The sequence below is a fragment of the Crinia signifera genome, chromosome 1, assembly GCF_055691185.1.
Source record: "Crinia signifera chromosome 1, ASM5569118v1, whole genome shotgun sequence".
NCBI lineage: Eukaryota > Metazoa > Chordata > Amphibia > Anura > Myobatrachidae > Crinia > Crinia signifera.
Window position 1 is genome coordinate 278653820 of NC_139217.1, and position 26403 is coordinate 278680222.

Consider the following 26403-nt stretch of genomic DNA (forward strand, 5'->3'; position numbering starts at 1 on the left):
CTGACTTTTATTCCTGACAGAGATGGCCAGAAAGGGGGCGGGCCCTGAGGTCATGTGACATCAGCAGCCTGCCCCAAGCAGGCATTGATCCGCCTGCATTCTCATAAAATGCTGGACGTTCCCCTGCACCAACTCACTGCCCACACCCTTCTCTCTCCTGCCTGTGCAAACGCCTTGGTGAGTGTGATACTTGCGAAGGCATTAATACAGAAGGTCTACACATGCATAAATTAGCACATGCACAGACCCCCACCATGGAAACGGGCTGAATATAGCCCAGTCCCAGCCAACCTGAATCAGGCCCCTAGTTAGTCCCTGTTTATTTCCTCTGGGATAAATCCCTAATATATATATATATGCTGAAACCCATTTGGCATCCTAGACCAGTAGACAATAATATTATTTTTTTATCTAAAACCCAAGTTCAAGCCATGACCAACATGGGACTCAAGTAGGGTTACCACCCATCCCAACATGGGACTCAAGTAGGGTTACCACCCATCCCAACATGGGACTCAAGTAGGGTTACCACCCATCCGGGATTACTTCGGCCAGTAATTAAGACCTGTGTCTGGAGGGGTGGCTTTCTCGAACTTTCCAATGACTGGGAATAGGCATCTACTAGATTATTTTACAAGAAGGCCATAGTTACTATCACACTTGTAGCCAGGTACAAATAGCCTTGATAGGCAGGCTTCTCCTTATGGATATTTTATTGCCCATCCCATGAGAATCCATAATTAAACATACTGTATTGGTGCTTCCATATGATCCAAAAGTGATTTAAATGACTAATTATCCAGGATTTTGCACTTAAGGTTACAAATTATAGCATATGCCATATTTAATAATTTAATTTAATTATGAACACACAAATTCACCTGAATAAATAAGTCCATCTAGTGGAATAATAATATGGCAATAACAAAGTCAAAAGGTGTACTTTTTAAATGTGATTCCTATTCTATTTCTTAGTTTAGATATACAGTACTGCTTAGAGTGTTTATTAGTTCATTTAGGAGTGGAAGACCCAATTTTCAACCATCATTGTAAAACTGGGAAGGTTGCTTAGTGCAGCTTGTCCATCCAGGGCCACCTATGCTGTGGGTGCTGTGGGTAAAGCTTTCCAAGGCTCAAGCCTCTAGTAGGGCCCAGGCAGCTCATTTTGCCCACCGCAACCCCCTCCCCATGACTACCTCTGCTGTGCTGCCTGCACTGCGCTCAGGTCCCGAAGCACAGACTTCTTCAATGCAGGACAAGCTCTGATTGGCACACCAGCTGGTGCTGCATTTTAATTGCCCGCCGGTGTCTTGCATTGAAGAAGCCTGTGCTACTATGTGCAACAGTGTTTGTCTTTTTTCCTGCTTACATTAATTTTACATCTCTCTAGAGACCTGCTCTTCCACCCACACCAGTTATGTGCAAGTCACTAACCATTTCTAACCGCTCACAACACTTGACCTAAAATATAGCTTTGTGTAGAACATTCTATAGATTCCAATGTGATATTCTGGCTTTAAGAGCGATTTATGGAGCCAATTTATATATCTGGAAGAATTTCCAAAATACAGGATTGAAAGTACAAAATGTCTATTGATCCAGATTTAAGATTTGTGCTATTAGTATTACTAGCATGGCCTTTGATTTCTTCCCAAAATGATATCATTGTTGGATACTTTCACAGAGCCTTGTGATTTGAGCCGTATTAATTTTATTGTAGATTGAAGGTGCTGCATTATATCATATACTGAAAATATATTTTATTTTGGGACAACAAATAATGGGTCTGATTCAGACCCAATCGCAGAGCTGCTGAAAAGCAGAGCCCTGCGATCACATGGACACCACCCTGCCAGAGTGAAAACCCGCCCCTGTGTAAGCCTGCGAATGGGCTTCGATAATAGACAACTCCACTTGCAGCCCACTCACAATCAGAGGATTTCCTCATGCTCCGTGTCTGAGTAGACCAGAACTTACTCGGCAGCTGCGATGAAACCGGCTGATCAGGGCTGGAGCTAACGTCAGAGGCTCTCCCTGAAAACAGGTGTCCATGCTTATATATATTCTTGTCACCCCCATTAAACGGCCGGGGGTCCATCCCCAAATGCTGTCCATCTGTCAACATGGGAACGGCCAGAGAATATAAGAAGATGCTGGTTTGTATCTCAGGGAGTTCTCCCACATGTGCAGTCATTCGATAATCGTTCAGGCAATGAATTCACAGCTTATGGGTCAGGTCTGAATAAGGCCCAATGTTATTTGAGATAGAAGAATATGGGGTACTTGTGTATTATCACGGCGCCCATCGCATCGCATACCACCAATTAAGGTATGCGATGGCATGCGATGGCCCCGATTTCAGCCTTTTCCCGGGCTGAGTATACAATTTTAAAATCGGGTCACATCGCATGTCATTACAATGGCATGCGATGCAACACGATTTCCCATTGAGTCCCATGTTAAATGGCACCCCCAGACCCGATTTTTTATTGTATAGTTATTATAAAGTGTGGCGAGCACAGCGAGCCACTGAGCCCGAAGCGTGGTGAGTGGACGCGCATTACTTCACAGGTATATGCGTCCCCTCGCTGCGCTCGCCACGCTCTGGGCTCGGAGGCTCGCTGCGCTCGCCACACTTTCTAAAATCAACTCCATGCCGACGTGGATCGTGGGGGTATAAAAAGGTCGGAGGACGCGTGCGCTTCGGGTTGGCGTTCATAGTGGAGTGACGTTAACAATGGGGGGGCATTTCACATACTCATGACCCATGAGGGTGGGTATACAATTAAAAATCGGGTCTGGGGGGGCATTTAACATGGTAATAAGGCATCTGGGTGCCTGTACAATTAGAAAACGGGTAAAATCGCATCGATGCTACTTTTCATCGTACAATGCCCTGCGATGGAAATAGGGGGCACCGTGATAATACACAAGTACCGGATATGGTACTCATTGCAGTAGCGCACGCAGGGGGAATTTCTAAGTACCCAGAAACCCCCCAGGAGTCTAAGGGCCCCTCTTTCCATGGGTACAAGAATTTTAAAAATCGGGCCTTGGGAACCGGAGATATCTGACTTCAAAGCAGTGATCCCCATCCAAGCCTGTTAATTGCTCTTCCCAGTCAGATATTTCAGGTTTTGTCTTCCAGCAGCTGGTTACTGCTCCAGCTCCACACACCTGGTATGTAGTTTTATATACTCGTTGGCAGATTGCTCTGCCTCCTGAACTCTGATCCCCTAGTACCATTTGGTAGGTGGGATTCTCTAGTTTTTAATTCCATTAAAATCTAAGAAATCTATTTCCGGGAACTGGAGATATCTGCAGTCAAGCAAGCTGTCCTCCCACCAGAAAATTATGAATAATAAGCCCACTCCACTATACACCCCTCCTCTGCATATTAAACATCCTCTACCACCCTGGAAGTTATGTATCAGGGCCCCTTCATTCAGCCCAATGCCCCCTTCTCCCCCCCCCCCCCCCCATCTCCCACCATCTGTGCAGTAAAGGGGTAATTAGTGGAAATTACTGATCCAGGCCCTACATGCTGAGCGGTTGATATACCCCCTACCACCTGGGGGACATCAAAGCTTCCCCCACCCCTACCGCTGGAGGATCGGTAGGGGCCCCAATACATTGCTATGCCCAGAGGTCTACATTACTGTTGACGCCCCTGTATGTATATATGTGTATGTATGTGTATATATATATATGGACAGAAGGTTGTGGCGGCAATAATGCGCTTCAAAGAGCAGCACCTCTATCGTACCTTGCTGTCAATAAAGGTACAGGTTGGATAGGATAGAAAGGGAGAAAGGATAGGGGTGCGCTAAGTATACCACTCTGTGGCTTTACATACAATAAATCAAATAAAATGAATAAAAACAAGTAACATTTATTGGAAGGTTAAGTCCAGCATTCAGTTTTCATTTCACAGTTTTTTTTTTTTTGTGCCACATATAGTTCAGATCCGCTGCCCTTACATATATATTATATTATTATTTATATACATTTGGTCTATCTATAATACTTTAACTGACCTGGCATTTACTGGGTCACCTAAGTGTCCATCTCCGTGCTTTGCTCCGCCCCTCTGGAAACCCCCTTCTGAAAATCCTGCGTTTGCCCCTGCTTTGTATGGGTGCTGAGAGGGGAAGCATAGCCTAATTACCAGGGTAGTGCTTGTTGGAGGGGCCCGGCAGCGAGCCAATCCAGATCAGCTGCTAAAGAATTGCACATTTTTTCCTTTGGCAGTACATCTGAGGGGGACAAATGTTCTCCTATGTAGCCACTGGTGACACTTGATATGGTGCCAGGAAAACTATATTAACAATTTGACAATGTCTATGTCTACAGTGCATGTGACACCAAAAGGTCGACATGAACAAGGTACACATTGAAAAAAGGTCGACATGCACAATGCCAACCTTGACCAAAGTTACCACAAGGAAAACATAGACATGGTAAAGATTGACACATGAAAAAGTCAACATGATTTTTTTTTCTTTTTTTTGGTATCAATGTCCATACCAGAGCATGTGGACCCCCAACTAGTTTCGCTCGTACCCCTAAGGATCCCTTCACTCGCCATGCTTCAAGACGAGTTCATCCCTCAGCTACCACTGTGCTAGGAACACTTTACTATTCCCAATCACAGTCCATGGGGGTGGTAAGGTATGGAAAAAACATGAAAAACTCATGTCGCCCTTTTCATGCTGACCTTCGCTTGTATCAACCTTTTGTCAATGTAGACATTGTGCATGTCGATCTTTTTATGTCAACCTAGATATTGTAGAGCTATCATCTGGATTCCAAGATTTTCCTAGGTGATCTTTTATATTTAGTGTATGGTGTATGGTAATTAAAAAAATATAACTCATTTAGAACAATCAGGTCAGGTATTTATAAAGTTCTTATTTCATAAATAAATGATAAAATAGTTTGGAAATCATAATGTTTATTGTTTCAAAGCAGATTTACATTTGCAGTACCGTATATACTGTACATACAATGGTGCACACATACAGTTATTCTTGAAGAATACACCTTTTCACAGACTTTCTTGTGTGTCTTCTACCTGGCCATAGGGCCAGTTGTATCAAGCTTCAAAGGTTATACAATGGAGAGTGATAAACAGTCAAACAATCAGCTCCTAACTGTTATGCTACAGACTGGGTTTGAAAAATGTCAGTTAGGGGCTGATTGGCTAGGCGTTTTTTATCACTCGTCACTTTATCACTTTTTGAAGCTTGATACATCTGGCCCATAATCCGAAAGTACAGTATATTCCCAGTAGCCTGCTACTTGATGAAACACTATTCTTTCTCCTCGCTGAGAAAGTCACATTTTTCAGTAGTTTAAATGCAAGCTGAGGAAATGCATCTTTATGGTCATATGGTTGATATGCATGTTGTATAAATGTATATTGGTTCGGCATCATATTGTGCTTGCTCATTGTATTAATTTTGCAGACCAATATTATTTTTTAATAAATGTTGTTATATTTGGTACTTGTGTATTATCACAGCACCCGTTAAGTAGTTAACGTAGTGTCCTATTCAGCGTAGTAGGATTGCATCGCATGCCATTTGCGTGTGATGCGATGCAATGGTACTTGTGCAGTTTCACGGCACCCCTGCCCGTGGATCGCATTGCACGCAAATCTCATGCGATGTGATGCAATGCGATTTAGCACTACCCCACTATCCACGCCACCCCGAAGCATGGCGAGAGCAGCGAGCCCCGCATGGGGACGTGGTACGCATCCTCCCAACCTGTTCATAGCCCCACTATCCACATCGGTGTGGAGTTGATTTTATAAAGTGTGTTATAAAGAGTGCAGCGAGCCACCGAGCCCGAAGCATGGCAAGCGCAGCGAGCCCTGTGAGGGGACGCGGATTACTTGACATGTATTCTGCATCCCCTTGTGGAGCTCGCTGTGCTCAGTACGCTTCCGGCTCGGTGGCTCACAGCGCTTGCCACACTTTATAAGATCAACTCCACACCAACTTGGATAGTGGGGGTATGAACAGGTCAAGAGGACGCATATAGTAAGGATGTGCTAAGTAATAGTGGGGGTGTGCTAAGTAATAGTGGGAGGTGCTAAATCACATCGCATGCGATCGCATGAGATTTGCATGCAATGCGATCCACGGGCAGTGGCGCCGCGACACTACACAAGTACCATCGCATCGAGCGCAAATTGCATGCAATGCGATCTGACTACACCAACTAGGTTGCGCAGACGGTCGCCGTGATAATACACTAGTACCTTATATTTTCCTCAATCAACAGCATTAATTTTGAATGGCGCTCCTGCAATATTTTATATACCAATTAAGAGATAAAGAAAAAAGTATTCTAAATTGAAACAATCAGAAGTCTTTTTAATAGGAATGCATAATTTATTACAATAGTAGGTTAAAATTCAGGAATCCTTTATTATTTATTTGAATCCCAAATATGTGAGCAATATATTTAAAAATGTTGTCAAATGACTTGTAAGATCAAATAACTACAGCATTTTGTTAAAAACTCTAGTAGTCATTACTATGATTATGTATCTACTATGAATTAAATATAAAGTGATATTGCTCTAATATTTGTACCAAAAAGTAGTACAGCAGCTTCAGTTTAACATGTGAGATTGAGTTATAAAGATACAGTATATCAATTGGTCATAGACTATGAATGATATATTGTTCAATGTACTGTACTGTTCATGGCCGCATTTAGTATGCATGCCATAGATGCCAGGATCGTCACATTGGGATTGCAGCATACCCAACGAGACGACCCAGCAAACGACCCCCTGAAGTGCACAAACGACCCCCTGAAGTGCACACTAGATGATATGGCTGATTTGTTACAAACTGCATTAGAGCAATATATTGGACAATATATTGTCAAATGTGTACCAAACCTAACATTACGGGATGGAGATTTTTCTCCAGCCTCCCGCATCCACTGCGGCAGTGGTGTAAGTTTGTCCCAGTTGCCCGGAGGCAAGATAAATATTGGTGCCCCCCCCCCCAACACACACACCATCTTATATAAATATATGTATGCGTGTATGTATGTTATGGATATTATGTTTAGAATGAAAAGTGTGACATCTATGGTCCTTCTAGAAGAAGTCAGCCACAGAAGCCATATCAACGGCTTTCAATTAGCTAATTCAAACTCACAGGGGAGGAGAGGTGCCCCCCTTGGGAGCAGGAGCCCGGCGGCAGATGACTCCATTGCCTCCCAGAGTTCTGCCTCTGCACTGCAGACTTAAAAGGCCTTTCACGTAGTCAGTGGTTGCAGGTCAATAGCCCCTTAGTCAAACACAGACATTTAACCTAAATCAAAACCAGCATACACCTGCACACAGCCACAAAGCAAATGGTGTCTTCTGGACTTCCACTTGGACTAATGAAAAGATCAAAGTTGCAGCTCAGCCAGACACAAGCAGAAGGGATTATAGGTTTTGTCTTCAGCACGCAGGTTCATGGTTGCCTGCTCATTGGTCCTGTGCATACATTAGGTGCGTTTTCTTACAGTTTTTCAGCAAAGGTCATCTCCCCCTGCACCCAACCTGGATACGCCACTGCCCTGACTCAATTTTATAATCTAAGTTAGATGATGATGATGATACATACAAACATTGATGAATGTGCTTGATGAAAAAATGTGTATATTTATGCCATCTATCTAAACTGTGCCCTTCCTGGACGATGTCTGCAAGCTTTTAACCTGCGACTTGAGAAACTTTCCAGCTATGCAGTCTTTGCCAAAATGAACTTGTGAATGACTTCTGCTTCCAGTATTATTATCTGACTCTGGGGATTGAAAAGCACAGTTTTGATGGAAATAAATGGAGTATGCCAGACTTAAGTTCTTCTAAGGCCAGTAGACAAGCAGACGGCTCTCCGCTAGTTCTGCACTTGGGGTTGAGTTAATTCAGTGTTACAATCCTAGAAAGATTTAACTCAGACCCTACCATCTGAATGGTTATTAGTTTTATACAATCCTAAAGCATACATCCGTTTAGCATTTGGGTAGTCTGTGTTTTACTCATATAATGTTTAATATTTCTTCTGTTATACAGGATAAGCGAGGATTTATTTATTAGTGTTTAATTAAATATATGAGATAAACTCTTCTTTAAACTAGTGCAGAATATTCCTAGCGTAAAATGTGGTTACAGTAGAAATAGGACTCATAAAAAGTCTCGCTGTACTATTAGGAAGAAAGGTGTTAAGCTTTAATAGTTTGGCGCCAGTGTGTTTAAAGTAGTCCTCCTCACGATTTGTAAGATTTTAGCACCAGTGAAATGAACAGAGAGCAGGCTGCAGTTTCTGAGGTATAAACGGGAAAAGTGCCATCTAGAATATTATTTCAGCTTGTTCATATTCGCAGTGCTGTGGTATTCTGTGCATTGGAAACACATGGAGGAAAGCCAGTGACATAGGTTTTCTCCTTCAGATAGGGTGGAAGTAATGTAAAGGTCACATATAAGTAGCATAATGTTATCAGTGATATTATAATTGCTACTCAATAAGCATTTCCTTTCAGACTGCAGTCACATACGCCTGACCACGGATAGGAAAAGCATTTTATAAATAACAGCCTAAGTGCAAGTACATGACATGTCATCTGAGCTGTGATACATGATAAACATAGCAAGGCAACAAGCAGATATCAGCCTGGATGGGATTTCCACATTTCAATTGTGATGCCCTTATACACACTATAGAATGTTTTAAAAGATATTGCTCAGAAAGGGGTCTCTAAGCGATATCTTTTAAGATATCCTCTAGTGCAGACATGTCCAAACTATGGCCCTCCAGCTGTTGTGAAACTACACATCCCAGCATGCCTTGCCACAGTTTTAGCCTTCCCTAATAGCAAAACTGTGGGCAAGGCATGATGGGGGTTTAGCCATGCTTGTTCTAGTGTGTACAATCAATATAGTTAGAGATGCGCGTTCATTAATGACTCCCCCTTTCGGCTGAAGATGTAGGTTACTTTGGCTATATAGCTAACCACCCGCATGTTCAATGGGTCCCAGTAATGTCACAGAACTATAATGTTTACTGATATTGTTCAGTGTGTACACTCAATTTACCACCGGGTTGTATACTGTAGTGTGCATGTGGATTGAGTGTAAGTGGAGAATAGTGATAAAATATGAGTGTATGCACTGGCATATTTATAATGGGTGCAGTGGGTGCACACAGGCCCTTGGGGTCCATAGGGGCCCACACTGCACACTTGGCACCAATTTTTTCAATATTTACCCTCTGGAGTCCCACGTCGGCAATAGCAGCACTGCTAGAAAAATAGTGTGGCAGACATTTTGCAGTAGACTCTGGGACAGCACTAGGATCCCCTAGTGACCCTAATGCCTATAGCCTTCAGTGCTGTTGGCTAAAGCGGAGGGGTCCCAAACGAATTCTGCACACGGGCCTCCTCCTCCCTAAAGCACTCCTGCTGTGTATGTCTATAGTAATCCTACATAAAAATAAAAGCCTAATTCTGCTCCACCCCTCTATGGCGGTTATTCAAGTGTTCATTAGATGGTGCCCAATTCAAGTTTTGCTCCATTCAGGTGTGCCCATCCACCGGTGATAACATTACTGTTTTGTTGTTCCATCATTTTAACAGGCTGGTGACTAGTCGGTTATACTATATTTACACTTCAATTGTCTTTCTTAGTCTTCATAGAAGAAAACAATGCACCTTTGACTTACATCTAATGTAATTTCAGATTTGAAATGTTCCCATCAATCCATGCTAGTCTTTCTACAGCTGTCCCTTTAACTGTTTGCCATGTGCTCTTCTAAACAGACTACCATTTGTGATATTACTAGGTAAAGCACCATTGTTGTGACTGTTGGTTTGCTACATGCTTTCCCACGAGTGCTGAAAGGTAAACTATGGGGTTATTCTAGTTCACTCCTTCTGGCAAATTCCTTCTCAAATGGACAAAACCATGTGCACTACAGGTGGGGTAGATGTTACTTGTGCAGAGAGAGTACGATTTGGGTGGGGTTTTACTCCAAAGTGACATCTATATTGCAGTGTAAAAATAAAGCAGTCAGTATTTTCCCTGCACAGAAACAAAATAACTCACTCAAATCTAATTCTCTCTGCACATTTTACATCTGCCCCCCTGCAGTGCACATGGTTTTGTCCATTTAAGAAAGAATTTGCCAGAACGAGTGAACCAGAATAACCCCCGAAGTACCTGTGACAATTTCTGTAAAGTCAAGTTTTTCTCTATGTATTTTCCATTCCGTTTGGGATGTTCCATTTTTAAAATATTTTTTAACTGTTTTACATTTTCAGCGATATCACTACTATTTCCTTTGTGATCCTTGCAAGTTAGTGACTGGTCATTTTGTTTTGCTAAAAAATTTTTTTGATATCCTCATAAAAAAAAAGGTTTATCATATTGGGGTGCTATGTATATGACTACAGGTGACATTTTTAAGATAAGAGCTGCCAAATTTAGAAAATTTAGTGCTTTGCTCCTGTTTAAAGATTCTCCCTCCTACCTTTATAATGTTCAGGGTGGTCATTAATTCACATAACAACCTCATTATTTCTTCAATCCTTTTTTGAGTGGTTTTCCCCTCTCCCATTTGTTTCCTCCTATCTTTAATTTCTGTTCTAAATTCCCTCTTTTATTTTACCCTTCTTTATTGTTATTCTTATCACTAATCGCCCTGAGAAACTGGTGCCTACTTTGTTTGCTTTGTGGTTAACATGCTTTTGTCTATTTTATTTGATGTCAATGATGGTTCTGTGCAACCTGTGTGCTTCCTTCTAGTGATTTCAATAAAAAACCTTTATTGAAAATAATACTAATTATTATAATAATCATAATCATTGTGATATTCTCTTAGAGTTCAACTTTTGTTTTGCCATAGTGTATATTTGTAATTGTAGTAATTTACAGATTAAGGATGGTATTCAACCCGGGATTCCGACTGTCGGAACGTCCCAACAGTCGGATTTCCCGGCCATTTTCGCTCTACTTGACAGATACTCAACAGGCAGAATGTTTAGCCTGTTGAGTGTAGAAAGTAGTGGACTTGTCAGCAAAAAGGCTGCGGATTGTCAAAAAACGGCCGTGAATTTGACAGTCTGTGGTCCTTTCTGACAAAACAGATCCAATTTGTTTTAAAGTCGTATCTGTTTTGTCGGAATCCCCCTTCTACGCTGTTGGAAATGGTAGCAATGAATAGGCTGCAACGCTATTTACCCTGATAGAAATAGTGGCCATGACTGAAAACCCCCATTACTTGTAATTTATCAATCTTATTTATAAAAATTTTTTTTTTTTTTAGTCTATAGACCATAGTAAATTCATGTAATCTGTGCTTTGTGATGGGGTTGGAATTCCAGCCACTATGTACAGTAACTGATAGGTAGAATCACAGAACAGTGCATGCCTATTTATGAAATTCCACAGACTAATGTGGGTATAGGCAAACAGACTTGTCACTCATCTCTAGCTGTCCCCATCCACGAACTATCCAGCTTTACCGTGCAAGTAAAATTGTTTAATTTTCTTGCAACTTTGTGTCTTCAGATAATTCAATATAAGCAGATATGTCAAGCGCATGACATTGTAGAGTTCTGTTAGGCACAGCTACAGTATTGGCACCTCAGTAGAGGCAGTGAAGGCAGACTGCTGAAAGAATACTCACAGAGCTGTATAGTGTTTTACCCAGCTACAGTTTGCGGTAAAAGACACAGAATTAGCAAACAGAGGGAAGGGAGAAGGGAGAGAGATAAGGTGTGAAAGAGAAAGAGAAAGTAAGGGCCAGATGTCTCAAGTTTCAAAAAGTGATAAAAAGAGTGATAAATAACCAGCCAATTGGGCCCTAACTGCCATATTACAGACTGGGTTTGAAAATGACAGTTATAAGCTGATTGGCTGGCTGTTTATCACTCTCCATTTTATCACTTTTTGAAGCTTGAAACATCTGGCTGTGAGAGATAGGCAGTGGGGTATAAGATGAAAGCTGAGAGAGAGTGGGAGATGGGGGAGAGTGAAAGTGAGGGGAGCCCAAAAGAGAGGGAAAGAGATAGCGAGGGACAAGTGAAAGTGAGGGATAGAGGGAAAGTGACATTGAGACATTGGCCCTTATTCTGATCGGTGCGGCCGGATCCGAATATGCGGCCAGGACCGTGCGTGCGAAACCCCGCCTTCCATACGGATCGCCAACTCCGTCCGTACGCGGTAAGAAGCTGGCCGAAAAGACCGCACGTGTATTTTTCATGGAATACGCCTCCTCCATCTCAGGGAACCTCCCCCATCATTCGATGGTCGCAGACCATCGAATGCAGGACCGAGTGGTCCACCAGGACCGAGTGGTCCACCAGCTCCCGCAACCTCAGACCACACGGACATTTTTCCGTGCAAAAGCAGGGATCTGGGCGGGCAGCTGACATCTGGCGCTGTCACATGTCCGCCCCCTACACGTGCGTCACGGCCGCATTACCATACGTACGCCCAGCGTTTGCATGGGAACGCCCATGAAACGCGGGGCGTATGCATATGGTAATGAGCCCAAATAGCCCTTCACGCCCCTCTCCACCCCCTGTTCGGAGTGTTCACATTTCATGCGGGATTTGGCCGTACGCCCCGCTCGCACATGCGCAGAGACGCCTCAGCACATGCGCAGACACAAAACATCGGCGGCACGAACGCACGCGGATATTACCGCACCAACCAGAATAAGGGCCATTGAGAGAAATATAAAGAGAGGGACATTGAGAAATGGGGGAGTGTTGTGAGTGAATAACCAATTTTCAACCAGTCACCAATCCTTGTGCACAAAGCTGACAAAGCTGGGAAAAAACTTGGGCTGAATGAGTGACGGGGGAGACCAGGACTGGCATGTCTGACATGATTGGCATAAACTAGATCCTCTCCTCTGGATTTTGCACCAGGGCAAGACACTAGATCATGACATCAGAGCCCTGGGGGGACATTTACCAAAATGGATTCGTAGAAAAAAGGTGTATTCGTAGGGAGAAATACACCTTTTTTTTACGAATTTGTATTTTCGGGATTTACAATCCCAAAAATACAACAATTCGTAGTCCTAAAGATGGAACATTCGTATTTGTATTTACAAATACGAATGTCTACACCATCGATAGGATACGACAGAAATCACCATTCAAAAGAATGGTGGTTTCTGATTTACTAAGCAGCCGTACTGATAATACGGCTGCTTAGTGGTGTAAAACACCCACGCAAATACGACAGGAAAATAGAACACCATTTTCCTGTTCTATTTGCGTTTTAGCCTGCACGGATCAGTCAGATCCGTGCAGGCTTCAGTGTAAAAAAATAGAAAAATTAAATAAATTAAAAAAAAAACCTTTCCTGATTGGCCGCTAGGCGGCTAGGCGGCTCCTGATTGGCCAGAATTCATTCTGAGCCCAGACGCCGAAGAGGAAGGTTCTCTCCGGCTCTGAAAGCCGGGGAGCGTCGCGGAAGATGCCGACAGCTGCTGGAAGTCGTCAGCAGCTGTCAGAAGACCTGGATGTCGACAGATGAAGAAAGAAGACCACCCATGCAGGACCTGGGTGAGTAGGATTTCCTTCCACAGGTCCAACATGGATTATCCTCGGACAGGACGCCGTCCCCGGAGCCGCCGACACGGAGCCGCCGACACGGAGCCGCCGACACCGGAGCCAGCGACCTACCAACGGGATCAAGATAAGTAAGTATCAGTATGTGTGTAATGTGTGTATTAAACTTTTATTTAAAATGGGTGTCAGTGTGTTTTATTTAACTATTTTTTTTACTGTGGCACTACAAGAACCAGCGGGCCCTTTAATGCCCAGCAGGCTGGGACTTGTGGTTCTCCAAGTCCCAGCTTGCTGGGGAGGCTTGCTGGCACTTGTAGTGCCACAGTAAAAAACAATCGTTTGTTCTATTTTTTACACCGCTATCAGCTCGATGCCCACCGCCCAGGGGCATCGAGGACAGCACCAGGCTTCAGCCTGGTCAGGTAAGTCCTGGAGGGGGGGGACCCCTTTATTGGGGGGGTCCCCACTCCCCCAGGGCCCCTGGCCAGGCTGACTGGTCGGTAGGGTTAATGCTTTGGCCGGGGGGACTTGCATAAAAAGTCTCCCCCCGGCTGTGGCATTACCCTGCTGGCTGGTTTTGCCTGGGGCTAGTTCTTAAAATACGGGGGACCCCTAGTAATTTTGTCCCCCGTATTTTGGGAACCAGCCCCAGAGCAGGAGCCTGGGGCTGGTTGTTAAAAATCAGGGAACCCCTATTTGTCGGGTTCCCTGATTTTTAATTACCGGCTCCAGGCTCTGTCAGCCTGGTGCTGGTTTCGGCTGTGGGGGGGACCCCACGCCGGTTTTTTTGTTTTTTTATTTATTTATTTAATTTTTTTTTACACCTTGCAGCCTGCACGGATCTGACTGATCCGTGCAGACTGCCTACAAATAATTCGTATTAGCAGCCGTATATACGGCTGCTAATACGAATTTCTACGACATCGGAGGGTTACAAAGCAGTCGTATATGACTGCTTTGTAAATCCCCCTCCGGAACACGACTTTGCATACGACTGAAACAGTCGTATGCAGTCGTAGGGAAAATACTAATACGAAAAACTAGGTTTTTCATATTAGTAAATTTCCCCCCTGGGATCAACCAGCATCAGAGAGAAGGAGTAGGTAAGAAAGGAGGAATGACACTGGAGGATAGGTGGAGCTTACCAGACTGCCTCATCTGGCATTGCTACAGCCCCCTGCCACCTGCAACATAGAGTAATGAGCCAGTGTCTGACTCATTATTAGTACTGCTGACAATGCTGCTGCGGACCTCCTCAACGACTCAGGGTACAGTACATAAAAACATAGAGTTAATGGACATTGCGATCCATGTGTCCCATCTAGTCTTCCCATGTACACACACAATAAGGTTATCTTTTTTTTATTATTATTATTGAGGAAACTGAAGAACCCAGAGTAAACCCACCCAAGCACGCAGAGAATATACACATAGGATATGTACACAATGTTGGTATGGGTGAGGGATAAATTAGCAGGTATAGCGCACTCTCTCACCTGTAGGTTGTGAGGCAGGTAGAGAATACTGCTTTGTTGCTTTGCTTGTGTGTAACTTACAATCAGAGTGGCTGAGCAACATTCTCTACCTGCCTCCAAGGAGCTTGTCAGGTACCAGCTTGGGTTGCAGATTTCCCCAAGCCCACCCATGATTGACAGGGCCAGATTAACAATGGTGTAAATGGATCTGTAGCACCAGGCCTCCACATACAAATATGACCATCATCATGACAGCATGATTATCTCCTGACAGAACCCAGCTGGCCGCATCAGTAACCAGAAATCCTAAGTATTAAGATTGCATTTTTATTTTACACATTTATTAAATGTTTGCACTTTTATATATTTAGGGAGACCTTGGGGCATATAGTGTATGGCCTTGGCTTCATCTCCTCCACTTCTCAAAATAGTCCCTTGAACATTTTCAGCTCCAGGCCCACTAGGCCCTGATTATTGAAGACCCCTAGAAGTTACATGGCCCCAGCAGCTGTCCAGTTTGTGAATGAGGTGAGATGGCCCTGAATACAGTGAATCTGTGAATGGCACATAAAATTTCGGGCAGTCCGAAAAGTTGTTTTATATACTTCAACCAAAACATTACATTTTGAACTGGTATAAATAGTACCAGCATCTTTTGCTATCAATCAACTATGGAACCATCTCTTGTAACTTTAACCTTCTAGCTCTAGAATTTAAAAAAGACTTGGAATTGACTAGCACCAAATTATCCAACCACCCATAACCTGCCGCTAAAACAGGAATTAAAATAAAATGGGAATGATTTGATGATCTAGGTGTGCCTAAATCACAATTGTAGGTGATTGAAACACAATAAGGGGTAACTGGTATATAAAACTTCTAAAGCTTTAAATATCCCATATCACATTGTTTTTACATGTACAGTGTATATTCCCAGATCAAATTTCTACTTGTGCTCATGAGATCATGAGACGCATACAGCGGAAAAATGGTCTGTACCACAAATATACAAAGGGACCAACAATTCATGTGTAAGCAGTATTATACTCCCTGCCTGTAATCCAATAAAACATGTAAAAAGAACAAGCATTATATCAAAGGAAATGGAGAGAGTCCATTTTATTGTTGTACAGTGCTTGCTTTAAAAATAGGACCTGCGTGCTTAATGCACCATGGGTAGAAGCGAGCATGTCATTTTTCTTTTAATGTTGCTTAACAGGATCCAGATTTATAATATGCTTTTGGGTTTTCAATTACAGAGATAAAATCAAAGTGATGCAGCGGCGCACATGTGAGGTGAACTGCTGGACTAGTAACCTCAGTTTTAACTTTATGTGTCAAAATTGTTTCTGATTTGTGTTGGGTGCCATGATTCTGGGCCTGATTCACGTGCAATAACATTTCCGATATCAGTGGAGCTCCCAAGCAAACAATATAGTGCATACACACTGAACAATATTGTTAACGATATCGTTCAGTGATATCACCTGGCCTCCTGCTGAACCTGCAGTTTTTTTACAATATAGTAAAAATTAGACTGCATGTTCAGAGAATGTAGGATATGACTCACAATCATGGAGTCATAGGGCACCCAAGGACACTTGCAGTCACTTCTACTGGACTCACAATATTCCAGCAGACCCAAACGGATGGTAATTGATCACAGAATCCTATTATTTCCAAAAGTTGGAGGTTCCAATTTGCTCAAATTCTCAATTCTGAGTATTCTCTCCTATATTGATCTTTTTAATCATATATGCTTTTATGATATATGTTAGATGTACATTTAGTATGTTAGAATTTATTAATCATTAAAAACTGTCTTGTCTTAATCATTGGAACGGCTAGCGCTGGCACACCCCATATATGCACAGATGAGAGGCCCACTGTGTTCACCTAACATACATCTTTAAGTAAGAAAGCGGAAACATCTCAGATCAATCTAACATTGGTTGCAGATTGGCTGAGTAAGTCTAAATGGATCCATACACTACTGCGATGTAGCGCAGCAGTGTATGGACCATCTGACCCCCTGAGTAGCCTGGGATCTTCCTGGGTGGCAGGATCGCATGCTATACATGCATGCATGCAGTCCTTTTATGCGATGTATCGCATGCAACCCCACTCCCTGCCCCCGGGAGGGGGCCCAAATCGGAAGTGGGTTAGGCAGCCGGTCCGACCTCCGGCTCAGGTCCTATGCTTCACGCATCGGACCCGATGGGGACATCAAACACATCCGATTTGGGCAAATTTCTCGGCCTGATCCCTCAGGATTAGGTGAAATCGTCCCAAATTGTACTAGTGTATGGGCACCTTAAGCTGTCTCCGACTGAGCTGCTCTTCAAAGATGGCAAGGGCTCTCCAGCTGATTTTGCCATGCCCATAAAACAGTCCTGGCATGTATACATTTCTTTAGCCACACCCCCAGGTTATTAATAGTGTTGTTTATTTATATGGCACCACAAGGGTTCTGCAGTACCTAGTCTCACCCAAACGCTGACTGCCTGTTACTCATTTTACTTCTAAATCCTCTGTGTGTGCATTATCACAAATCAGTCACTGCACATGTGTAGTGCCGCTATTGTACGGAGCATACACAGCAGCAAAAGTTTGATCCACTGCGTTCATAATTGACATTGCATACATCACAGGCATTGTAAAACACCACTAGTTAAAGGGTAGAGAAGACTTGTACCTTCCCCTTACTTTAATAAGTGCACCTCAAAGCTCTCCTGCAGTATAGTATACTAAGCATGCAGTCCAGTTAATGAGCATTCTCACCTCATTGAACTTCATTGTATGTTACACAATGTTAACTCTTGTGTATGCTGCAGGAAACTCTATGTAAAGAGAATCCAAGCCAACGCTTGTCAGAATCTGTGTGTGTGCTAGTTTATTCGTCTACAGTATTTTCGAGCTATCAGCATTAAATTGCTTTTATAGGCTTTGAGACTGCAAGTTTAAACAATGTCTGTGTACGAGGCCTTACAGTGAAAACAAGTATTGACAATGTTGGCAGCAAGTTAACTTGTTAAAGCTACCAGATTTTTTCTTCTTTCCTCTGAAGGCTATGAATGTTCATTGCCATATTTAATGGATTTTTTTTAATGTCATTTATTCAACAAATATATATGTTGGAGAACTAATAAGGAAAACATTTATCTGGCTTCATTTTATTTATTTTTGGGGGCGGTAAGGGGCAGTATGCTCCTTTATGTTGGATCCAGGGGTTTAAATTCTCCATTTTGTCTATGTTTGATTATGTAACATTCTGTATTTCATGCAGAATTGCTATAAAATAAATATAGCAGATCTATTATGGTAGTTTATAGCACCTAATAAGAACACCAATGTATTGATGTTTGTAGGTATTTGTTAGAGGTCATGTGTCAGTTCAAGGGGTCAAACTATCCGACTGCAAAAGTTGTCAATCAAACCATCATGTCTGGACTTTGTGTCTGGACTACAGTTGTGACATTTCATGGTTTTCACAGTTGGATAAATAGAATAATTTCTAGCTGCTCTGTGTAACTTATTCCATTATTCATTCTGGTTTTTTTTATCAGAACAGACAGGGCTTTCTTTTGGTTGGTTTTATCAATACTGATATTGATAGTTTATCAATATTTATTTTCAGGGTATTATTTAGGGAAAATCGGGCACGAATTGCACTAATTGGTCACCTAATTAGTAGAGTGTAGAAAGTAGCTAACCAAAATGAAGCAGCCAATTCATCAAAATATGACACCGATTAATGGTATTGTTGGGTGCCTAAAAGCAAAGGAAGATTTAATGGTTTATTTTTATTTTTTTTCTTAAATAAAGGTAACACATTTGTGGAATATCTCCAAATGCCAGCCATTGTTAGATCCAGCTTACACTGGATCCCTTATGGGAACAGTGTTTGTAATCACACAACTCTCTGTTATCAATGTGGAAGCCCAAACTCCTACACAAATTTTAACAAAGCACTATTAGGTTATCTATAATGGGTGCAGGGTATTGACACACAGACCCCAGCAGCTATGTACTATACTCTCTGCATTGGTGCACGGAAATCACGGGGAATACGACTGCCCTTATCACGGGGAATACGACTGCCCTTATCACGTTGATAGACTATGAGTACACAATGGCACAGTTTCTGTTTTAATTCCCAATAACCCCATTAATGCCTGTTAACACACAGGGATTTATTTACGAAGATGGGAAATCTATTGAAGATTGGATGTTTCCATGGACAACAGTTAGAATCGACTTCTTATTTATTTAGCACCTTCTAGAAAATAATATATAGAATCGGATTGGTTGACCATACCAGCATCCTATCTTCAATAGCACAACCATCTTAGTAAATAAGCCCCACAAAGTTAACAGGTGTTAACATGCCTGTTGTGAGAAGTCAGGAGGCAGCAAAGTTTTTTAAAACATGGCACCATAGAGTATCAGAATTATCTTGCAGGTGAAAGTTTATTTTTGAGAAATTTAGAAAAAAAAATTAAATTCAGTAAATAGTGTTTATATGTCATCTTTAGGGTCAATAATGTGGTGAGGGACAGGATTCCACTGCAAATACTCATCCGACATGTGACATCTGTTTAAGGGAATGAGTGCTATCGGAGGGTGTAAAAATGTTTTCTGGTGTTTCTGGTCCACTGTGGAGCAATGTGGATATTTGTGATATTAGGGTGATTTGCTATACTCACCATGGCAGGTGAAGGGGTCCAAAATGAGCTTCCAGGAGGAGACCACAAAAAGACTGAAGGATGGTGCTAATGGTGCTGAGTACCAACCAGGAATCTTCCGATATCATCTGGGTAGTTGCCCGTGTACGCTTTGGCCTAAGCCCACAGAGCACACCAGAGAGCCTTCTTGCCTATAACAGCTCCTTTCCCATAAGACTGGACACGTCTACAGGTACTGATATGCCTCTAGGACATATGTCGACTGGTGGCAGTGTAGGCTTAACTCTCATCGACCCAGGCGAGTTACCGATGAGAGACGAGGTGCAGAAAGAGCTAACTACGCCTACTACACTAAGGACGTGGACCACAGGGCTAGTGTACGTGACAAAGACAAGGCACACACAGACGGACAGAACTAATGGAATGTACGGAGTGAATTGTAGTATAGAGGTGATGAATAATATACAACAAAGACAAAAGACGAGGTGGATCACAGGAGTAACAATACGCTACACACACTGAGACAGAATCTATGGCCCAAGTAATGGAGCCCCCCACAGGGGTCCCGGGCAAGGAAGACACTGTGGGTAGGACTGCAGAAAAAGGTCTTAACAAACAATACTATACAAATATACATGCTCACACAAAAATGATGGAAAGATTGAGGATACTGGTGAAAAATAAAGATAACCATAAATAACATATAAGGGTTAACCGCTGGCAGTAGTAACAGAGGGGACCAGATACTTAACAGAGAAGTCAGGACAGATCCTCAGACAAACTCTATATCCGGCGTTGGACTGCCCTCAGAGAAATAGTTATAAAGGGCTGGGTCCAATCACTGGGTCCGAGACCTGTCCAGCCTAAACTAGTCTCAGCTGCAAAGCTGATTTTCCCTGCTGTCTGGCGTCCCCGTCGCCCAGGCAACCGCTTTGGCAGCGGAAAGTTCGGGGAGGAGACGCTTCCCGGCTGCCTAGCATTGGCAGCCGGAAGTTCGGACCCGGAAGTGCGCTGACATCCCGGTTGCTTAGCGCACACTCCAGGATCCGTCCGCCGTGCATGGCAGCCGGCGGTGCGGCTCCCAACAGGATTATGGTAATGAGTTGTCTGTCTGCTTGATGGAGTTTTGGGGTCGAAGATGGGGTAAGGTGGGGTATTATTTGGAATATGGAGGTATGTCGTTTGTCATAACAATGGAAAGATCTGGGGTCACTAGACTGCCAAGCATGCTAAAACAAACCACTTCATAATAGGTGAAGTGATGTAGTAATCCCTCCTATTTTGGTGTTGGCTCCACCTACATTTGATTTGGAACTGCCCACGTGCGGCCCCTTTCTAGGAATTTTTCCAGGGCCACTTTTAGTTCCCAATCTTCCCTGTCAGTAACCAAACCCCAGTCTATCATTACATTTGCCAGCCTTTCCCAACTGAATAATGTACATATTTTGCTGGTGATAGTAACATTTTATATAAATGTAAAAAGTGATACCTTAAATTTGTTATTTCGAAGTGTTATCAGTAAGAAAGCGCTTCTACAACTATATTTACTAATGAGGACAAAATTATATTCACATATGCTCTTTAAATGGTGAATAGATTAATTTTAAGAACTATAACATCTGTGATTTACTGGCAGTAAATTGTCATTTGACATGTACAGCAATTTCATGTGACCAGTTTTATGTCTATCAACATTGTAGAAAATTCTTCAATTAGTAGGTGTTGCCTGTAATTAAGCTCAGCAGACAGCCCTTACGGCATTACGGCTGGTTCAGAATGTGTTTGCTTTCCAGCTGATTTGATTCATAGGTGTAAATCCCTCAATACATTTGGGAGGTAACTCTTAAACCAAGTTGGCTCAACCTGTCCCGGCCGACCAAAAGCCATCTGTTAACCCTTCTAATGTATAAACCGTCCCTTGACCAACTCTGCTGAGAGCTATTTGCAGCGCACCAAGAATGCGAGAGACGTTTATTTTCTCCCTGCTGTTAATTTCTCCTTTGGGAACCGTGTGTATACAATACTAAGATAAATATTGGTGCTTTAAATATCTTCAAACATGAACAAGTTTTTTTTTTATTATTTCTTCTGTTTAACATATATAAATTGTAACTTTAAACACAAATAAACATAATATAAAATATAGCAGTTATAACAAAAAAAAAGGGTAATGCAAACCCATTTCTATTTTCACCTGTAGAATAAAAGAAAGCTATTAGAACAAGATGACAAGATGATTTACTTCAAGTTATTTTATAACATTTTCAAGACCATAGTGGAAAACAAACACATCTCCATGAAAGCTAACAGGAATTGTCTAAAGCTATAGGGGTTGCGAATGTGTGATGTATAATAGCAGCCACCACGGTGGCAGAATGCCACCCCAAAATTGCAGACGAAGAAAAGAGTACACTGTGGTGCTTATACGTGTGAAACAAGTGACAATAAAAAATTCACAATTTATTAAAATCAAAAACACATACAGTATAAAATGAATCAGTCAAAAAACATATACTGGGATACGGGCATTAGGTCTACAACAACTAGGTCGACAAGCATTGGGTCCACACCACTAGGTCAACGTGCAGCAAGGTCGGCATGGGTCAAGGTCGACATGGGTCTAGGTCAACATGGGTCTAGGTCGACATGGGTCTAGGTCGACATGACATTAGGTCATGTCGACCTCCGTTCGCAAAGATGGGTGCGTGCACCCAACAAACAGTGTGTTCACCGTGGCCGCACGCACCCAGCGCATGCATATGAAATACCGGCCCTGTGCGAACGCAAACAGCTGTGTGAACGGACCAGAATAAGGTCCAATGTTCAAAATTCGTTAGGCTAAAATTCGGAAAAAAATGTATGTAAACATTCCATTGTTGACAGGTTAAATGTTAATTAACAGCGTAGACTTTAACAACAGATTGTGGTGTGAATGTCAACTAGTCATGCTACCCCTGGTGGTCACATCAAAGGCAGAAACTAACCATCACAGGGGTTCTATTGCAACATTTCCACATGCAAAGGATGAAAAAACTATTTACAGCCTATTTACTAGGACAGTTCCGTTATCGGTACTGCCGGCTTTCCCCCTATACTGTTGTTGCATCATTAGCAATAGCACTAGCAATAGCATTTGGTAAAAAAAAAAAAGATTTTTTTTTTTTTATTAGAAGATTTTTTTCAAATAACTGATTTATTTCAAAAACGTTTTCCTTTACTGCATCGTGATAGTACAAGACAATACATTTAAACAAAGAGTGTAAAGGTAGCAAAAAATAAATGTCAGAAGGAGCAACATTAGAAAGACATTACTGTACATACATTACTAACTATACTGTATATATATATATATATATATATATATATATATATATATATATATATATACGGAGCCGGATTAACAATGGGGCTGATGGAGCTACAGCTCCAGGCCCACTCTCTAAATAGGCCCATTTTATAGCTGAGGGTCAGGGCTTTCCAACAAGCATGGCCCCGCGTTGCTAGCCCCCCGGGAACCGGAGATACCGCCAGGCAAAGCTGGAACGTTTTCCCCATAGGATAACATGAGACCTGCTTATTCCGACCCCCACCTGGTTCCAACGGCATCACAGAAGCTCGAGGTTGATCTCAGTCTAACTCAATTTGATACCAGGTTGGTCCATATGAGTTCATTGGTTCTAGAGATATTGCGGGTAAACCGATTTTTTCATGTTTGAAATGTCATTTCATGGCTGTTCATGTTGTTTGAGGACAGATTTCTCAGGAACCAAATGGCCCAGTTTCACAGGACCAAAATCATTTGAAAATCATTCGAAGCCCACATGTAAATGGGTCAGTTGGTTCCGAAGATAATGCTGGTTAACTACCCCTAAAGTTTAAGGGGGGGGGGGGGTAGTTTTCTCTCCTCACACCAGAAAATGCAGGAACTAGGCTGGTGTAATAGGGGCCAGCCCGGGTAAATCCTTGCATTTTCTGGTGTGAAAGGGGTATTATTTCAAATAGCCGGGACCTGCATTGCTCTGAATACAGCGGGACAGCCCCCTGCTCTCTGCCTGGCTGTCAATGGCTGTCATTTCTGCCCAACGGCGGCTGTCCTCCAGTTACCGCAAGCATGTATTCCCCCTTGGCAATGAGCATGCAATCCCACATGGCCATGAGCATGTAACCCCTGGCAATGAGCATATACGTAAGCAGCACTTATGTAGCATAATTTTTAATAGGCATTATGGTGTTTGGCATAATACTTAATGGACATTATGGTGTGTGGCTTAACATGTAATGGGCATTATGGTGTAATTTTTAATGCGCACCTTTGGCGTGCAATGCCCGTTTATGAAGCATATTGTGCATTATTGCTTAATCTGTTTGGTATAGTGTGTATTTTGGCTCAATCCATGTGGCAAAATTTTGCCTTAATCTGTGTGACATAACGTGAATTTTGGCTCAGTCGGTGTGAATTGTTGCTCATTCCATGTGGCATAATGTCTAAGAGGCAAGTACAATATAAAGGGGTTACTCTTTTGTTGCATGATTTGTATAAGGGGTATATGGGGTCCGGTATGATATGCTGGTGGTCGGAATCCCGGCGGTCAAAATACCGATGCCGGAATCCCGACCTCCGCAATGCCGACAAGGGGGGCTGTGGATCGCTCCTCCTTGCGGGGGACACCCATAAAGGGACAAAGTGCATTGCAGTGGTCGGGATTCTGGCATCGGTATTTTGACCGCTGGGATTCCGACCACCGACATGTTGACCGCATCCCGGTATATGGTGTGGTAAACTTAGATGACCACATAAAAGGTGCTGAAATGTTGTCTATCAAGTTTTGTCTTTCAGTATTCTTTTTATTACTGGAGTGCCGCCTCACCCCGCAAGTATCTTAGGATTTTAGGACATCGGCATCCTGCGGGTGCACCTTTTGGAGGGCACCCACCAATATATCTCCCTGCATTTTTCCTATGCCAGCCTCCTGCTTTTTCCAGGCATATATAATTAGTTGAAAGTATTTACACAAATAGAGACCCATGAGCAGACCGCCCAACCAGAACACTGGTCACGCCTCCCACATTATTAAGTGCTGGCCACAACCCCTATTATTGCGCATAATAGGCCCTTGATAATTTTCAGCTCCAGGCCCATTTAGACCTTAATCTGGCTCTGTATATATATATATATATATATATATATATATATATAACCAATATAGGATGAGAGAAGAGTATGATAAAAATAAAATAGGAGCCATAGCCAAAATGAACTACAGGGAGTGTAGGTATTATGGAAAAGTATATTTGTGGGTCTTGAGCATAAAAGTGTGTGAAAGGGGTATTATTTTTTGCATGCCAACCCAGCCAACCCATTCTGAAGACATGAAAATACTTTTCTGAAAAAAGTGAGAATGATGGAGGATTGTATTGTATCCATAACTGCAGTCTTGACAATTATGCCTTGCCCACTTAGCCAACGATTTTGTTAAAATACTGGTCCTTTATTTTTATTTTATTATTTTGTTTTTATTATTATTTATTTAAGCTGAAAACAGGACTTCCAGTGCACTTTGTATGTGTGAACTGACAATGTCGGGTCCTGGATCAAACTGGCCCATAGGGGAACAGTGGGGAAACTCTGGTGGGCCCCATTGCCTGTGAGGCCCCATCCTCCTCCTCTAGCAATAGGCTACCAAATTGTGCACATTAATTATACATTACACATATTTGTTGTATTTTCTATACTGCATTGTTGTCATTAACCTCTTCAGGCGAGTTTTTTATGGGAAGCGCTCCCTTTAAAAAAAAACACCACTGCATCCCGAGGTCCGGGCAGCGCAGCTGCACTGTCAATAAGCGGCTGCCCGGACCTGCGCCCCTCCGCACCGTGTCCCTGTCCCCAGCAGCCGGCTTGTCATAAGCTGGCGCCGGGGACTTCATACAAAACCTGGAGGGGAGGGGGGAGGAGGAGGGAGCCGGAGGCACCGAAGAGGGGAGGGAGCCGGGCAGCGCTGAAGCTGCCTGAGTTCATTGATTGAACTCAGCAACGCTGCCCGGCTGTAAACAGTGGAAATCCCGAGAATTTTCCGGGCTTGCCCGTCTGGGCACTGAGGCACAGCCCGGAAAATTCTCTGGATTGCCACTGAAGGGGTTAATATGGCACATTTCATACATGCACTAGTAGAATTTACTATACTGTATATTTATAAAGAAGTCCTGACCATGTAATCTCATTGGACCCTACCACTGCATTTTCCCCGGTGAGTCCTTCATGCCCCAATCCGAAACTGGCCAGGTCACACTTGTGTAATAAGCAGAGACAGTAATCAGCCCTATTCCCATGTCTTACTAAAAAGACCTCAAACAGTAGCAGATAGGTAAATATAAGCACGTAATTTAAAGTTATTTGAAAGTGGAATGGCCATAAAATAAACTTTGTAATAGACGCATCAGCTATACATTTTTAATGCCAACTGCCAACACTAAGGTCCATAGAGACTGGGCGACTATGCCCAGCGTGTATGGACAGCGATGATCGTTTTATTCACGGGGGGGGGGGAGCCATTCAGTGCATACACACTGAGCGGCATTCCCCCTGCCCTGCGTGGACAGCAGGGGGCGGACAGCTTTGCATAACGCAGTGCTATGCAAAGCCA

At 42.8% G+C, this 26403-nt stretch overlaps 1 protein-coding gene across 1 annotated transcript in view; it reads left to right on the forward strand.

The window, feature by feature from the left end:
• ADAMTSL1 (ADAMTS like 1) overlaps positions 1 to 26403 on the forward strand; it is an 852460-nt gene that overhangs the window by 472925 nt on the left and 353132 nt on the right. The window lies entirely within an intron of this gene.